The sequence below is a fragment of the Zingiber officinale genome, chromosome 2A, assembly GCF_018446385.1.
Source record: "Zingiber officinale cultivar Zhangliang chromosome 2A, Zo_v1.1, whole genome shotgun sequence".
Lineage (NCBI taxonomy): Eukaryota > Viridiplantae > Streptophyta > Magnoliopsida > Zingiberales > Zingiberaceae > Zingiber > Zingiber officinale.
This window is the reverse complement of record NC_055988.1, coordinates 57,116,374-57,130,984: the sequence shown is the minus strand read 5'-3', so window position 1 is coordinate 57,130,984 and position 14,611 is coordinate 57,116,374. Positions and strand designations below refer to the sequence as shown.

The following is a 14,611-nucleotide window of genomic DNA, read 5'->3' as shown; positions in this document are numbered from 1 at the left end:
CGCTAGGCACGAGCACCCGTGTCTGATCATGGAGTCTCCAAACTTGATCTCCTTCCTCCAATTTCACTCTAATTCATGTCCTTGTCAATAAAATACACGAGAGCAGTAGTTAGGAGTAATAAAGTACGAAAATGAAACATAGAGTTAAAATATCACAAATCAAACATGCAAAACTAGGTCAAATATAGCATGAAAATAATATGAAAACCTTATATTCTTCACACTTATCACTAGCCAATCATAAAGGTTATATATCACATCATCAATAAATTCATATACTTCATCTAGGTTTTTATTCATCAAAGAACTACCTGTAGCTAAATCTAATAGAGTCTTATATAAGAAAGATATTCCATCATAGAATATATGGATTATCAGCTATTCTTTCAAGCCATGATGAGGGCACTCATGCAACAGACCTTGAAATCTCTCTTGTGCCAAGCACAATGATTCCTCATCTATCTATACAAAACTCATGATTTGTTTCCTTAGTTTGTCAGTTTTGCTCGGTGGTAAATACTCGTTCAGAAAACATAGTTGTAGCTCTTCCCATGTTATGATGCTTTCCGAAGGAAGATAATGCCACCAAATCTTAGCTTTATCCTTTAGGGAGAAAGGGAATCCCCATAGCTTGATAGCATCACTATAAATATGGTTTAAGATTATGGTATTGCAATAGTAGATAAAGTTCTATAAGTGTGAATATAGGTCCTCCTTGATTGCTCCTCCAAATTGCTTTTTTTTTGTATTAGAGCAATCAATCCTGGATGAAATTCAAAGTTTTTTATATCAATCGAAGGTTGTACAATGGAAGATCTCACTCTTCCAATTATGGGTGTGGAAAAAGCTCTCAAAGGTGTGTTACTATCATCAATGCTAGTTGAACCCAACATCCTTGTTGAACTAGAACTCATTATATAGAAAATACTTATTATGTTTTTGGAAACAAACACAATCACCTACTAAACAAAAATATTAAAAACTATAGGTATGTAGAATTTAAACAGTAAGAAAGAAAAAGAATAATTAAAGACAAGAAACAAAAATGCATAATGTATTAACAAAAGAAAAATATCTAGAGTAACTAAATCGCTAGTCAACTAATTTTAATAAAAAATAATCCTTAACAATGGTGCTAAAAACTTGTTGTTAATCCCGAAGTGCATGGAATTATCATAAAGTAATAAAAATATTGATCCTATAGGGACTGTTGATTAAGCACTAGTCGATTTAGCAAAAGAAGTTATTTAGATGATCAATAGTTAGTTTTACGAGTGCAAGAGAACAAGAGAGAGGGAAAGAGAGTTGAGAGAGAGAGAGTTAGGAGAGAGAGAGAGAAAGTGAGCAAGGGTGAATGAATGGTACTAGAGATGATTCTAAGATTTCGATTTCACTATAATGCTAATTAATATCCCTATAAGTTGTTCATCACCTTACCTCGATACTTATATTCTTGTAAAGTTTCTAACCAAATATTGGTATGACCCTGCATAGATTGTACTAGAGAGTTTACACCAATATTTAACCCATTAAGTAAAGAAGGAACCCTAGAAAGTCTGGTTAAAGGGATACCCTAGGGCCCCCCAGTCATACAATTTCTAAAATTATCTCAATTACTTTATAACATTCGATTAATACTACTAAGTAAAAAAGGTAACATAGAAAGTCCAATTAAAGGGATACCCTCTGTCACTAAGGGTCCCCCGATTATACAGTCTAGATTACATAAGTCACTTCCTAACATTAAGTTGGGAAAACTTATTTAGTCAATCCCTTATAAAAGGGTGACTACTATTTCAAGTGATGCCCTTGAAAGTCTGATAAAAGGGATATCCTTTGTCACAGACCCGGTCATACAATCCAAAATATTTTCTCTACATGGTGATCAATCATGTATATCTAGATGCATTTACCATACATACATTTTGTCAAACATGAATAAGGCGCAATATAATAGAACAAGTTATAAATATATCATAGAATAGGGAAATGACCAAATACATAGTTCATAAATTATCATCATATAATAATTACTCCATACATCTTAGATTGGGAGAATATATTCTATCGAGAAGGAAGACACAACCAATAGACAAAGAAATAACATTCTACAACTCAATATATGAAATAAAGAGAAGAGAAATGCTTATCAAGGAATTTCGGCATTGTTGGAGGTGTTACCTTGCTCAGGAGGAGGATGGATCATCAAGAGGATGAAGATGGTAGCTCTAGGATTTCTCCTAGAGAGGAAAACCCTTCCCCAACGAAAAGGGTGGAGACCCTAAACCAAAAGATGATTTAAAAGGGAAGAAAAACCCCCTCTTATATGCATGGGGTATGCCCCTTGCCTATTCGCCACACGGTCATGCCTCATGGTGCAGCCTAGCCATGTAAGGCACAACCACAAATTGGCACAACCATCACATGGTCTTGCCTTAAAGCATGGCCTAACCGTGTAAAGCATGGTCTGGCCATGTAAAGCATAACCAGAGCAGGCATGGCCATGCCTCAGGGCATGGCTTGCCAGTGTGAAATCCTAGAAATAAGGCACGGGCCATGTCAAAAGACACGACTCCAATGTTGGCTCTGCTAGAGCGAGGCGCAGCCTACCCATGGGTTCTACTATAAATGCCTTAGATCGACTCATGGGAGACACGGTCGTGCCTCAATGCATGGCCATGTCATCTTGATGAAACACAGTCATGCTAAGGGGCACGACCATATTTGATGATTTTCTTCCAAAACTACTCCGATGTTCATTTCTGCTCTGTTTTAGCTCCAAAATGTGTCCTATCAATGAAACCATACAAAAAGAAGTTCTCTAAATAAAATGAGTAATCATACTGATAAAATGATAAAATAGAATATGATAATGTAAATCATAATCAAGAAATGTAGTGAATGTGCGTCAAATAATACATAAAAATATATATAATCTATACATATCACCGTCGGATACCAAAATGTTAAAGGGATCCTCTCTCGAATTGACTTATTTTCGATCGTCGACTAGTACCGAAGACAGAGACATGACTCTTGGCTTTGGAAGCTGTCTTGACAAAAGCTTGGCATGAATACGAGTAGAGGAAAACCTCGTTTTACTTGCTCACTGATTCCGATAAAGGTTAGCCTTGCAAGGCTAACAAACACTTTCTTCAAGATTCAAAATGAGCCCGTAGGTATAATTAAGTTGCCGTAAAATTTTATTATGTGGTAATGTCTGGCACCTGTGCATGCCCTTGTAGTTTTGATGTGCTATGTCATAATTTAGAAATTATTTACTACTTCCGTTCGGTGTTTTTGAAACATATCATTTACACACGTCGAAAATCCCCTACAAGTTGCATTAGAGCTAACTTGTACTTCAACATAATCGTAAAATTATTTTATGAGTTGTAGGTGGCCATAAATTTAATTTTGGAAATATTCCAAAAAAAATTGGAAATTCCAATTTTTGAATGTTTCCTAAATTAATAGGAAATTTAATTTTTTGGAAATGTTATGAAATTATTTTTATAAATTTCAATTTTAGAAATATTCTAAAATTATTTTAGTAATTCTAATTTTGGAAATTTTCTTAATTTGATTAATAAAATTTAATTTTGGAAAGATTCCAAAATTATTAAGAAATTCTTATTTGGAAAGATTCCTAATTAATTATATTTTTAATTGAGAGTAAGTTCCTAAATAAAATATGTAATTGAATTTAGAAATTATTTTCTAATTTAATTAAGAGATCTTGATTTTTGAAAATCAATTTCTTATCATATTTTATTTTTAAATAAAATTATGACAACTTTGACAAAATGAATGTCATGTCATATTGTATGTCATGTAGATACATCAAGGATTAATGTATTTATGTCATGCGTGCGATGTGTTATGTCATCATTTATATCATACGTATAATGTCATTTAGATAGTGCATTTGTATGATTACATTGAGACCTAAAACCCTTACGCAAAAATATTAAAGTTTACACCTTTTCTTAATATGGTGAGAACCAGAGTCTAATTTCTTGTTTGGGTTATTGGACTCACTCCAAGTTCACCTGAAATTAGATATGTTTGAACCATTAAGATATGATCTAATGATTAACGGGTTAACTTTATCTTAAATTATTAGCTTGCTGGACTCACTCCAAGGTTAATATGGATAGAGGTGAAGTTGGGTGATATACATATGATGTATACTTGTTAATGCGTTAACATCCCAATATTTATGCGAATATTCAATTAGTTCACAGCATAATGTAATAGTTATGTATAAGTAATACATGATCAGTATATGTTATACCTACCACTGTAGCTAAGAATGACTTGTTGGACTCACTCCAAGCTTGTTCTTATCTATAGTAGATATCAACTTACTTGGAGAAAACCTACAATCTCCCAAATTCAAAATAAGGGATCTTCAATTTGATAAATAAGTAAGATTTTTAAATGTATGTAAATTGTTTACATTTACATCGTAAAAAATTTCTCTCATGTTTGCTCAATTATGTATTTCTAGTTTATGAGAATCAAAAATATTTTCTTTGAATTTGTGCTCAACTTTGGAAATGAACAAATTAACCTGGACGAACTTCTTGGATTGCCTTTGCAACTTGAGTATTGCTCTCAAGGCCAAGAAAGAAGAACTGACTCCAAAGGATCGACATTACCATTATAGTAAGATGGAACATTGGAGAAGAAATAACAAGATTTATCTTGAGTGCATAAAGAAGAGAAAGGCATTCAATGCCCTATCTCACTTAGATATCTTTAAGATTGAATACTATTTCTTCAAACATTTAGTATTGGATATCGAGTGTGCCTCACATATATGTAATCACATAAGTGGCCTAAACAATAGTAGACGACGAGATGATCAATTAGCCCCCTACACATGGCATTGTTACTTTGCCCATATAAGTGAGAAATTCATGTCTGAATTACATAAGTGTGAAATGTTAGAATCATTTGAATTTGATTCATATGATAAACGCACTTCATGCTTTAAAGGCAAGATGAATAAGTTACCTTTTAAAGAAAAGATGAATGAGAGAATGGTATATTGAGCCTTATACATACTAATGTATGTGGACCTATGTCAACTTATCCTCTAGGAGGTTATAGCTACTTCATCACCTTCATCGATGATCACTCATGATTTGGGTATGAGTATTTATTTAAATACAAGTCCTAGGGCTTTGAAAAGTTTAAAGAATTTAGACATGAAGTAGAAAATCATCTTGGCAAAGGTTTAAAATACTTCAATCCAATTAAGGTGGTGAATAATTAAACTAAGAGTTTCAAGATTATCTCAGAGACAATGGGATATTGTCACAAAGGACTCCGCCTTATACATCACAAAATAATGGTGTGTCTGGAAGGTGAAACCAAACATTATTGGACATGGTTAGGTCAATGATGAATCATGCGAGTCTTCCCAAATCCTTATGGGGTTACACACTCGAGACAACTATTTATGTAACGACCCGGCCCCTTGGGCGGCCTAACTGGCGACCCATTTGGCGACCCCTTGGCGGTCCCTTGGGCGGCTCAACTAGCAGCCCAACTGGCGATCCCTTATGTAGTCGACCGATGACCCTCGGTCTTGCCGATACTCACTAGGTCTTCCCACCCCTAGCCAGTGGATTTTTGTCTTCCCCAGGATTCAAACTCTAGACCTCTAGGCTAAGTACTAGAGTTTATGAATCCTGATAGCCAAGGGATTCATAAATTTATTGTAACGACCCAACCCCTCGGCCCCTTGGGCGATCACAATGGCGGCCCCTTGGCGGTTCCTTGGGCGGCCACAATGGCGGACCAACTGGCGACCCCTTATGTCGTCGACCGATGACCCTCGGGCGTGTGACGTTACTCAAAAGTTCTAACCACCCCTGGTCAGTGGATTTTTACCTTCCCAGGATTTGAACTCTAGACCTCTAGGATAAGTACTAGAGTTTATGAATCCTAGTAGCCAAGTGAGCGGTACTCACTTGGCTACCAGGATTCATAAACTCTAGTACTTATCCTGGAGGTCTAGAGTTTGAATCCTGGGGAAGGCAAAAATCCACTGGCCAGGGGTGTGAAGAACTTGTGAGTAACGACACACGCCCGAGGGTCATCTGTCGACGACATAAGGGGTCACCAGTTGGGCCGCCATTGTGGCTGCCCAAGGGACCGCCAAGGGGCCGCCTAATGGGCCACCATTGTGGCTGCCCAAGGGGCCAAGGGGTCGGATCCCATTTGGCGGCCCAACTGGTGGCCCAACTGGCGACCCCTTATGTCGTCGACCGACGACCCTCGGGTGTGTGCCGTTACTTACAAGTTCTTCCCACCCCTGGCCAGTGGATTTTTGCCTTCCCCAGGATTCAAACTCTAGACCTCTAGGATAAGTACTAGAGTTTATAAATCCTGATAGCCAAGTGAGCGCCTGGCCAGGGGTGGGAAGAACTTATAAGTAACGACACACGCCCGAGGGTTGTCGGTCGATGACATAAGGGGTCGCCAGTTGGGCCGCCTTTGTGGCCGCCCAAGGGACAGCCAAGGGGCCGCCTAATGGGCCGCCATTGTGGCCGCCCAAGGGGCCGATTGGTCGGGTCGTTATAATTTACTTGCTAAACTGAGTCCCGAGCAAGACGGTTTTTATTACTCCATTTGAGAAATTGACAAGTAAGAAACCTCACCTATCTTATTTGAAGATATGAGGTTGTTCTACTTATGTGAAGAGGACTGCATCAGATAAGTTAGATCTCTATTTATTGGATATCCTAAGGGAACTAGATATTACCAATTATATCATTACTTAGAACAAAATGTGTTTATTTCAAGGCATATTGTATTCCTAGAGAAATATTTTCTCTTGTAGGAAAATAGTGGGAGTAAGGTTGAACTAAGAGTAGTTCAAGTAACTCTAATAGACATAGAAGAGATGCCTAATCAAGAATCACTGTTGATGACTCATTGAGATGAGATAACAGCTGAACCTGTTGATACACCATCTCTTCATAGATATAGTAGGACAAGTCTAATTCCTAAGAGATATAGATTTCTCATAAGTGAATCAAAAGATATGTTACTCATTGAGGATGAGGAGCCTACTAGTTATGAAGATGTTCTGAAAAGTTCAGAAAGGGACTCATGGTTGAAAGCCATGAAATTAGAAATATATTCCATGTATAAAAATCAATTTTAGAACTTGGTGGACTCATGGTTGAAGGTCTAGTACCTATTGGGTGCAAGTGGGATTTTCAAGAAGAAAAAACTGATATGGATGGTAATTTAATTATCTACAAAGCAAGATTGGTGTAGAAAAGCTATAGTTAAAAATATAGTATTGACTATGACGAAACCTTCTCACTAGTAGTCATGCTTAAATTCATTCGAATACTTCTGCCCATAGTAGCTCATCATGATTATGGGTATGACAAATAGATGTGAAAAATAATTTTCCTTAATAGAAATACATTCAAGTATGTGTATATGATACAACCTGAAAGTTTCATATTTGTTGACAAAAATAGAGTATGTAAGCTTCAATAGTCCACTTATGCATTAAAGCAAGCATCTATGAGTTGGAATATCGATTTTGATGAGATAATCAAAAGGTTTGATTTCTCACAAAATCTAGATGAAACCTGCATGTACATGAAGGTTAGTGGTGTTGATGCAGTAATTACCAATGGTCAAACTTAAGTTTTAATGAATGACAAATAGATTAAAATTAGGTGTTATGTTTATCTAACCTCTTTACTAAATGTGGAAGAATTGATAGGTCTAGAGGACCTGACATTAAGCTGAAACCCAGTTAGGTCTGATGACTTGATAATTGGCATGAAATTCAAATAGGTTAAGGATTGACCTGATATCTGGCAGGGAAGTCTAGCTTGGTCTGTGGAACATGACATCTGGCCGAAATCCAATAAGGTCTATGAACCTGACAACTGGCAGGAAGACCTAGTGGGTTAAAAGGCAAGTCAAGTTACTACAAATGGTAAGTGAAGGTAAGTCAATAGACAAGAGAGATCCGGTGAGGACGAGTCTCGGTGGGACTCTAGGCGTAGTTCAGCTTAGAGTCATTTTGGATGTCTAAGCTGAGACCATGACTAAATCCTAATCATGGGAAGACAGGATCTAAGTCAAAAATTGAATATATTTTTTTAATGTGCTAACCCTATTTTGTAGGGTAATTTTTGTTGCTTGAACTAACATATTTTACAAGAAATCACAATTGCAAGTTAGCTGAAAAGGGGCCTCATTGGAGGCCCCCGGTGGTGGTCCGGGTGCCTGGAATAGGCCTATAAAAGGGGCTTTGACCAGAAGCTTTAGGATATCATTCACTCTGACTTTCATGCTCATGTATTGCTCTGAGAAGACTCCTATGACATCGAAAGGTTGCTCCAACAACCAATATTCAAGATTCTACCTTTGCTTGTTGGTGTAATTGTATTTTTTCACTTTATCTTTCTATCTTATTGTAATTACTTGATTGATATTAGTGGATTACCCATCGAAAAGGTTCAAAGGACCTGGGTCATAGAGTAGGATGCGCTAAAGGCTCCAAACTAAGTAAAATACTTGTGTTTGCTTTCTCATATTGTTTTCTTGATTACTTAGTATAATTCTTTCATTGCGAACTCGATTTCAAAAGAAAAGAAAGATTTTTAAAATCATGTGATTCTCTGAAATCCCTAACCATACATAAGAGAAGAGAAACCTGGAAGTAGCCGAATAACCATCAAAAAAACCCAAATCAGCCTGAATAACCCAATAGAACAGACATTCTTATGAAATTTCTGAATCCACAAGAATGAGTAGGAATGAACAAGAACATCTCCAAATCTCCAAATCGCATCTCAACAAAGTCGACCATCATCTGAAATAAACCTAAAAACCACACCTATCGCATAATCCATACCATCCGAATCTCATACCCACAAAATCGGAATGTACTTGCCTTCCTTCTCTGATGCCCCTATTGGAAATGGGATGCACTGTGCACCGCTTGACCGAAGCTTGGGCATAGGGATTCGTCGCTCCGTCGCGCCGACGAAGATAACAAGAATAGAGGTGACGATTTTTCTTCGGAGAGCAGCGAGTGAGGTTGAGAGGAAAGAATCGACACAGTAACTAGATATTTATTTGCATCAACATAAGCTACTTAAAATTAATCCCCCAATTGCTTCAACTTAAACTAATTAAACTAATCCCCTCCATTAAATTCCTTACTTCTATCCTGTTGTCTTATACGAGATTTATTTTAAAATTTAGGTAGAAAATTTTCTTCAATTTCATAGAAATTATATAAATTTAACCCCTTACTTAGCTCGTGTGCCCTTAGGAAATTTCACCAATAAATCCCTTAGTTTTGTGAGGCCTTATAGGATTATTATCCAAACTGGTCTCGAGCTTCCATGAGACGACGCTGGAAAACCAGTATCATGCGTGAACTGGGATACTATCTTAATAAAGATGATTGAAGCTGACGCTAAAGCAACCTGCACCCTAGAATGCGGCTTGAACAAAAGAAGAACTAAACAGAGTTGGCCCATTCTCAAGTGCGAAAGAGCTGTGGGAAAAACTAATCGAGCTGCATGAAGGGACTTCCGATACTAAAGTAAGTAAAAGAGATTTGATTTTAAATAAGTTATATAACCTAAAAATGCAGGAAGATGGGACGACTAGCCAACTTCACACGCGGATTCAAGATCTGTTGAACGATCTTCATGGAATCTAACAGAAGGTGGAGAATCGAGACGCAATTAGGTACACACTAAATACGTTTCCGAGGAATACATTGAGGGCATCAATGGTAGATGCCTACAAAGTATCTATGGATTTGTCATCAATTAAATTAGATGAACTTTTTTTTCTGAATTTGAGTTACATGAATAGATTAATGCACACTCGACCGAGAAAGGCATTGCTTTGATTGCAGGTACGAGTAGAACCCGGGAACCAAAAGCTAAGCGCAGAATCGATCCTAAGTCCGAAGAGGAATCAGACTCTGAAGATGACGACGATGAGATCACAGCCAAGATCGTCAACCTAGTACACAAACTCTAAAAAAAGAAGAAAGGGTTCAACAAGAAGGACATCAAGAAGGTGATCCAGTCCAAGAAGGTACAATCTAGTCCAAAAGTGAAGCTCGATGTAACCTGTTACAGCTGCAACCAAAAGGGACATATCAAGGTCAACTGCCCAAACCAAAAGGAAGCAAAGAAGCAAAGGCAGAAGAAAGTGATGCATGCAACATGGGATGAGTCTTCTTCAGAAGACTCCGATGAAGAGCTCGAATAGACGAGCTTCTTCGCGCTTACGACCCAGAAACAACTTGAAGAATCAAAAACTGAGAGTGAATTGGAAATCGAGTCCGAGCGAAGCCATGGATCCATATCTGTTTCCGAAGGGCCTAACTCCACTGTAAGAAATTATCAATTTACTAAACTTCATAATTTAGTCAATTATCTTATGCGTAGGTTAGCAAAATCCAACCTCTAAGTCAAGTCACTCTAAAAGGAAGTAATAATCCTTAAGGAGGAGACTAATTTGAGTCCTTTGACTCAGCTAGTTCAAATTAGAAGTTCAACTCAAGTCTAACAACTTGAGGAAGAAAATTTTAATTTGAAAACTCAAGTCAAAGAACTTAAAAACACGTTAGAACTGTTCACTTTGGGTTCCAAGAGCTTGTACCTAATTCTTGGAAAACAAAGAGCCATTTACAACCGATCCAGACTTGGGTTTAAGGCTAAACAAAAGTATAGATCTTATTTATCACTTGTAAATAAAGCTAATAGAAACTTAGTCCAAGCATGGGTCCCCAAGTTGAACTTGATTAATCAAGTTGGACTTGGACAATATTGGGTTCCCAAGGATCAAATCCATTACCTTGATAGACCTTATCAAGGCTATGATCTAGGGGGAGCCAATAAAAAAACTATTTTTAAATAAACTTGTTTGATGCTTGTCTTACTGCTTTCCTTATGCATGCTTACACTAGACTAGATAAGGACCTAGGCTTGATTTACACTTGATCAGTTAGACCTAGGAGTTATTGTAAGGAAATTAAATATTTAATTTCTTTGAAAGGCTTTGTCTAGAAGTGATGGATGATCCCATACCCAAGAAGGCCTAGTCTCTCACCACAGCCTGGAAGTCAATCATCGAACAAAATATTTAATTAGTTTATTTTAAAACCTGAGTCTAACTCAAATATAAACCAATCCTTAGATTGTAACCTAAATTGAAGATAAAACTAACCATCTTACAACAACCCATAAAGTTCTCTGATTGCTAATTTAGAAAAAGGTGAGATAGAGTTAGGTAAAATTTAGACCTAATTAATCAATTAATTAATTAATTAACCTAATTAATTAATCAAATTAACTAATTAACTTAATCAATTAATTAGCCTAATTAATTAATTAACCTAATCAACTAGTTAACCTAATCAATAAATTAACCTAATTAACTAATTAACTTAATCAATTAATTAACCTAATAAACTTGTTAACCTAATCAATTAATTAACTAATTAATTAATTAACCCAATCAACTAATAAATTTTATTAAACTTCTAATTAGACTTAAACTTAATTAATCTTAACTAAATTTAACTTATTTAAATTTATTCAATTTAATTTCTTAATTAATTTATCTTAACTAATTTAATTCTAAATTAATATAACTTAATTAAACTAACATAAACTAAAACTAATCAATATAACCAATTCTTAACCTAACTTAACTTAATTGACTGAATAAATTCAATTAAACACAAAATCATCTCACAATCACACATAGAAATAATATGTTTGACCATCTAAACTATGTGAGATGGAATATTAAGGAGTCGATTTCTATCAAACTATCTTTTGATCCATCAAAATGAACCAAATCAAATACTTTATATGTAGGAACATAAAGATTTGGATCAATGGATGTTAGATAGTGAATGCTCCAGGCACATGACTAGTGATAGATTGAAATTTACTAAGCTGAAATTCTAAAACCTAGGGTCAGTTGCATTCGGCAACGACGGAACACTTAAGGTAATCGAAACAGGTAATATCCAACTGAGTTCCAATTTCTATATTCGAAAAGTTTTATTGGCTGATCAATTGAATTTTAACTTACTTAGCATTAGTCAATTATGCGACTGAGGGTACTTAGTCACATTTTCAAACTCTGATTGCTTAATTAAAAGTGTTAAGAATTCTAAAATTACACTTAAGGGAATTAGGAAAAAAGAACATCTATACAATTGACCTACCAACTGATGTGCATAGATTATATACCCTTTTATGCATATTTGGATGCACATCTACTTATATTTCATGAGCATAATCTATGTTTACTGCACCCTATTTCTTTATAATGTCATACTTCCATTATATTTTATTCGAAGATATGCTCTTTGCTTTTTTTATTGTCAGGACACTATTTGAAGTGAAAATGGAGCGAAAACATACATGAGAATAACTTTGGAAGAAATCAAGCCAAGGCTGTGTGACCCACATGGCCGTGCTCCCCCACCAGAGGCAAATCAAGCCACGACCGTGTGAGCCAAACGGTCGTGCCAACTACCCCATGGCCAGGCAGCACACGACTGTGCCAAATGGCATGACCATGTCAATGTTCTAGAGATAAAGAAGACCACGGTCGTGTGACCCACACGGGTGTACCAACATTCCAAAGGCAAGGAAGGTCACGACCGTGTGACTTTGGCAGAGAAGAAGAAGGTCATGGCCGTGTGAGCCACACGGCTGTGTGACTCAACCTGTGAGGAAGTCGGATGAGGCCATGTGGATTCCATACGGTCGTGTGACGAAGAACATGGAGTCATGCCATGCCAAAACAGAGCTATGCTGAATTCTGGGCTTATTGTAGACCGATCATAAAATAGCCATAACTTTGCGCTCTGTTAGAGTTTCGAGCTGTTCTTTATACTGAAACATAACTAACTTCATGATCTACAATTTTTCTTCAGATCCAACAGAAAGATAGCACTGTATACCCATGCTAAATGGCACGGCCATGCTTCCCAACCGCGGGTTCATCTGAACCTTCGCCCAAACTGCAGACAAAACTTTGAACCACCATAACTGTCGGCTTAGTTTGAGCCAGGGCTCAATCAAAGTATCAAATTGAAGATAATTTCAAGAGCTATAACTTTGGTTCATGGTGAATTACCAGAAAATCTGGTAAGGGTGAAAAATCTGGTTTACCCGACCCCTGTAATCCTGATTTTCCTAGGTAGTTTGGAGGAGGTATAAAAGGGTCAAGATCCTGATTCTTTGACTCATCTTGGGTTTGGGACTTCTTCCCTCTCCTTGGGGAAGGGTTCTCCCCATAGGGGAAAACCCTAGAGCTTCATTCACCTCCATCCCTTGATGATCCATCCATCTCCGGAGCAAGGAGGCATCCCCAAGACATCAGAAATATCAGCAAGCATCTCTTCTTCCCTTTCTTCTCACATCTAGGGTTGTAAGTATGCTTTACTATATGTTTTGAGGCTGTTCTTCCTTTGAATGGAGTTGATCTCCAGATCTAGGATGTAGGAAGCATATGTGATGTAAAACTATATAGATTTGTCATGTTTCTATTCAATGATTTGTTAATGCCTTGTTCATGTTTGATAAAGTGTGTGTGTGAAGCTTATATATATATATATATATATATTTATATATTTATATTTATATATATATATTTTGCATATTTTATCAAATGATCGTATAGAATTGTTAATCTCGTAGGAGGAATACCTTAGATCGTATGACTGAGGGGCGTCGTGATAGGGCTACCCCGCTAATGGACGTCTAGGGTATCACCTTGAAAGGAGAAGCAAATCTCCTGAAGGAAGTAGGGGATCATGCATAATCACTATTTCTATTTCTATGTAATTGTGTGTTAGTGTGTTTCTATGTTGTATGACCGAGGGGCATCGTGACAGGGTTGCCCCACTAACGGACTTCATAGAAATCACTTCCATTTAGTAGCATAGGACATGAAGTAGGAGATCATGCCGGCTTATCCACTGCAGGGGAGAGTCGGTAATGCATCTAACTTCCTACAAGAGCAAGAACATAGAGGATAGAAATTAAGCAATCTATGTAACATCACCTAGTATTACAAGGAAATCGAAATCCTAGAATCTATCATCCTCCATCCTCATAGCTCAACCCCTCTTGAGATCCATTCTCTCTCTTCCCTCTTCCCTCTTCTCTTTCTCTCTTACTCTCTTTTCCCATAAATCTTACGTTTGTCTAGATAATTCGCCGTGCGAAGTTAACAAGTGATTAATCAATAGTCCCTTTGGATTCGATATTCTTTTATTACTGACAATGAAACCATGCACTTGCGATTCGTAACATGTTTTTGGCACTGTTGTCGAGGACGGTTTTCAATTAATATTAGTTGATTAGAATATGAGTTATTCTAGACATTTTTCTTTTTCTTTTTGCATTTTATTTCTAGTTTTTATTATGCATTTTATTTCTTGTCTTTAATTCTACATTTTTGGTTTTTCTTATGATTTTTTTTAGATATCTTGAGCACTAGCATGTCAAGTAGGCCTTTAAGAGAATTTTTCATACCCATAAATGCAAGAGAAAGATCTTCCATC

At 36.7% G+C, this 14,611-nt stretch overlaps 1 non-coding gene across 1 annotated transcript; it reads left to right on the top strand.

The window, feature by feature from the left end:
• The first annotated feature begins 388 nt into the window (after positions 1-388).
• Positions 389-495, top strand: LOC122044692. Its single transcript, XR_006129712.1, has one exon. It is a non-coding gene; the product is annotated as a small nucleolar RNA R71 (small nucleolar RNA).
• Positions 496-14,611: the final 14,116 nt, after the last annotated feature.